The following is a 4811-nucleotide window of genomic DNA, read 5'->3' as shown; positions in this document are numbered from 1 at the left end:
AGGTGAGGGCAAGGGAAGGCAGCATGAGGTGAGGGCAAGGGAAGGCAGCGTGAGGGTGAGGGCAAGGGAAGGCAGCGTGAGGGGAAGGGAAGGAAAGGCGAGGTGAGGGCAAGGGAAGGTTGCGTGAGGTGAGGGCAAGAGAAGGTAGCGTGAGGTGAGGGCAAGGGAAGGCAACGTGAGGTGAGGGCAAGGGAAGGCAGCATGAGGTGAGGGCAAGGGAAGGCAGCATGAGGTGAGGGCAAGGGAAGGCAGCGTGAGGGGAGGGCAAGAGAAGGCGGTGTGAGGGGAGGGTCCATTCAGACATAACCACTGTTTGGACATGTCTGGAGATAACCACCGTCCGAAAATAACCACTGTCCAGACACATGGAGATAACCACCGTCCGGACATAACCACCATCCGGATACAGGCAGAGATAACCACCGTCTGGACATAATCACTGTCCAGATACGTTTGGAGAAAGAAAGAGAGGTGTGAGAGGTTGTTGCACTGTATTAGGAGGGGGTGGAGCTAATTTGGGAGAGAGAGTGAGTGAGTGAGTGAGTGAGTGAGTGAGTGTGTGTGTGTGTGTGTGTGTGTGTGTTGGAGGTAGTGGGGGTCAGGGAGTAAGCAGAGAATGTTTTGCTTTATGAACAGAGCGCGCGCGCGCGCACACACGCACGCACGCACGCACGCACACACACACACACACACACACACACACACACACACACACACACACACACACACACACACACACACACACGCGCGCGCGCACACGCACACGCACACGCACACGCACACGCACACGCACACGCACACACACACACACGCACACACACACACACACACGCACACACACACGCCATGTGACAGGTGGAATAAATTTGGCTCTGTAATTGACAAACACATTAATTTGGCGAACGGCTCAGAAATCCGATGTTATCAAATGAATTTTGCTTTGAAACTCAGAAAGAGAAACCTTTCATAACCTTTGCAAAGCACTTCACCAAAGCAGGAGTGCTTGTACGACCGACCCCGAACAACTCCCTCAGTTTTGGGGCTAGTCCCACCAAGTCTTCTTTGGAATGTTTTGGGGTCCTAGCCAGTGTTCTACAGTGGTTGGGAGGTTTCATAAATACCTTAAAACAATTGTGATTTTGAGTTTTGACCTGAACTGTAAGAAGCTGGTCCCAATCTGGATGGAACTTCAGAATTGCGTTTCTCTTCGTTTACCTCACAAATGTTTTTAACATTGTATTTTGTTGTTATTTTGTATTTTATATTAATGTTATAGTATTAAATTGTATTTTGAATGATACTATGTGGAATGAAAATATATAGAGAGAGATTGAGTTTAAAAGAGATTCAGTAAATAATGTGAACGATTCCACCCATGACATTCGCGTTTTTGACATTTGTCGTTTCGGCATTTTTTGACCCAAGTCAAATTTTATTGACTTCACGAATCAGCTGACCAGCAGCTGTCCAGACCCACGTGTGCATAGCATGGGTACCTTGCTAGTCTAAACCCTAATATGTAGCTCTACCTTGTAGCAACTGCCGACTGTACATCCCGTTTGGGACACGAACTGTACCGCTATCGACTGTAGGGTGTTCGGCAAGTGGCTTAAGCACTCAAGCAAGCACTCCAATTAAATGGTTGATAAGGAATGGTTGGCCAGGCTTTGGCTACATACCATAGAGGATCATCCCTTTAACTTTAAAGCCGGTCATAACCATGCCCGCAGCAGTGAAATAAATTAAATGAATTCATTCAAATAAAGACTTAATCCACAAAAGAGTTGCTGTTTAATGTAGAACAACCCTGAATATATTGCAAAGTTTAATCGCCTGTGAAATAAACATTGCAGATAATCCGCCACATTGCCTGATCGTCTGTGCATGCGTCACTTGGTACATCGGTTCGCAGTCCGCGCAAATGTTATAACTTTATTTTAAAATGTTTGTTTTTCACCAGATTTGCTTGGATTCCTTGGAGAGCACATCGTGAAACCTCCAAAAATATAGAAAGATTCTGTGGATAAGCAGTCCCTCTGGGGGACAGGGCGTGAGGACTCGCAGTGAATGCTTTAAATCATTCTGCTCAATGAAACTGGTTAATTTTGGCACATTCCTAAATTTTTTTTCTTCACTCAATATAATTCTCCAAACAGTAGAAAAAGGTAAGTTTAATGCTTTGGAAATTTCACATTTTCTTGTGCACTTGTTTAAAGTAAATACGTATATTGCCTTAGTTATAAGACTCGTTATTTCTTTAAATTATCAGATTTCACAACAGATTTCGACAATTATTTACTCCGGATGATATCCGATCCTCAAAACCGAAATAATATTTTGATGATATACTTTAGTCTGTGAGAGTACATTGTGGAAAATTGTATCATATTACACATGAAAATGCTCCAAGCTCCTAATTTGAAAAGTATAGCACTTACAAAAGCGATGTATACAGCGATTTGTAGCTATGATAAACAGACATTTCATATCAGTGAGGCAAGTGAAGAAAAAAAAAAAACTTTATCACAAAGAAATCGTTGCGGCCATTACAAGTCAAAGCATGACTGAGCAGGCAAAAAACATGGCAGCTTCAGACCCCTGCGAGGTTACCCAGGAAATGCTTTAAGACCCCATAGAGCGAGGTGGCCCAGGATCGCGTGATGAAGGATATAATTAAATAATGCCGTTAATTATCTTCAAAAGGGGTGTTTTAAATGAACCCAAACACCAAACGAGTCATGCACTTCCTTGGAGTATTTTTCGTATGCATGCAAAGTTTCAGGCTGATAGGTTTCATGGTATTGGAGTTATGGAGGACACACACACACACACACACACACACACACACACACACACACACACACACACACACACACACACACACACACACACACACACACACACACACACACACACACACACACACACACACACACACACAATACCCTTTGTAGACAAAAATACCATTTGTAGCCAAATCCCTTGTTCAATGTTGTGTCCACATATCATCTTCCGAACTCAAAAGGTGCCTGAGATATTGCCGGAAATTTAAATAAAATAAATAGTAATTAATAAATCGATAATAATTAAGTAATTAATCAATGAATTGATTAATGAAAAAATAAAAAATAATATTTTTGCCAAAGCACATCTTCACTTTTGTCCCCAAATTTCAGCTTCCTCGCTCAAAGGATGGCTGAGATATCGCCCGGACAAACAAACAAACAAGAAAACAAGCCGGTAGGCGACATGGGTGGTCGCTATATAATTGCATACGTCATACAGTTTTTGACGGATCAGGCTGAAATTGTTTGACAAAGAGGTTGATTATAGTGCGCATAAAAGCGCGGAAGCCGATTTTTGATTTTCGAAGAAAATATATATATATATATTTTCGGATTTTTTCAAAAATTTCAAAGTCCCGTTGCGAGGCAACGGTGGCATCCATAGCAACGGTGCTCAAAAGCATACAACTAGATCCTGGTATGAACCTACCAGTCAAGTTTCATCAAAATCGGTTGACTCCTCTGGCCTCCAGAGCTGTCCATTACATACATACAGACAGACGGAAAACCTGAGAATAACGGTAGTCTCTCGACTACCCAACAAACAAACGGAGTGAAAACTGAGTACTCCCTTCGGCGCCTGGCGATGGCATCGTGCATCGCCTAGATATGGAATTGGGAAGGAGTGGTGCACAACAAAATGATGTATTTTGCTGCCCATAGATCCCAAAATCGAAGCGGGTTGTAGAACTCATACTTTGGGAATTAATTAAAGAGAAGCAAAAGGCTTTCTAAAAAGCTCAAGTTAGGAATGACACCACCCGAGTATGCCCTTTAATCACATTATCATTTTAATTAACAACATCCCTGTTCAGTTAAAGCAATATCGTTTGTGCAAACGGGTAGAACATAATCCACGTATGTAATTTTGTCTTCATCTAAAGATGGACATGCTCAATTTAATTCTTTTATACCATTAAAGGGTTAAAAAAAACAAAAGGTCTCGTCGAGGCCAGGCCTTAAATGAAACAAAAAGGGATGAAAGATATAAAGAAGTGAAGAAAAGGAAGAATATAAGAAAATGTACGGAAAGAGAACGAATGTAAAGACATGGAGTGAAATTGAGAAGAATGAGTGTGATGCAAGTGAGAAAGAAATTTAAAATTGCACTACCAAATATTTCAGCAAAAAGTTCAAACACACATTGGAAAAGCATTCTTTCACCATTTTTTATTGTAACTACTGTATTATCTTATTTGACAATTTCCCAAACTGACGTCATCCCATCGATTATGACGTTGGTATATCGATGACGCTGCAAAGATCATCCATTTGACCTGTGCCAACGTTCATTAATCAAAATACTTAACGGTCAGAGGGAATGGCAGTGGATGCATTTGCACCACCGTGTAAAAGATCAGTTGGGTAAACGACATGACTGCAAGCTCAACGTGGAAGTCAAAATGCCGGGGAGGGAGGAAGTTTCACGTTTTGGCCTTGATACTATACAAACAATACAAGAGTTGCCATTGACTAACAAACTTGGTATATTCTGCTGAATCTAAATGCTTGTGCAGATTTTATTTACCTCCACCACCGAAGGTGAAGGAGGTTATGTTTTCACCCCTTTCTGTTTGTTTGTTACTTGCAATATCAAAGATTTTTCAAGTATATTAGTTAGCCGATTTTGCTTTTCTCTCTGTCTATTTGTCTGTCTTTATTGTCTACAGGTCACAATTTTAAACCGATCTTCACGAAACTTCACCACATGGTAGAGTTTATCATAAGCAAGAAGCCTGTTGTTTT

The sequence above is a fragment of the Eptatretus burgeri genome, chromosome 12 (assembly GCF_056783735.1).
Source record: "Eptatretus burgeri isolate ZD-2024b chromosome 12, Ebu_testis_v1, whole genome shotgun sequence".
Classification (NCBI taxonomy): Eukaryota; Metazoa; Chordata; class Myxini; order Myxiniformes; family Myxinidae; genus Eptatretus; species Eptatretus burgeri.
The sequence above is the reverse complement of the archived record's forward strand: the minus strand, read 5'-3'. Positions refer to the sequence as shown.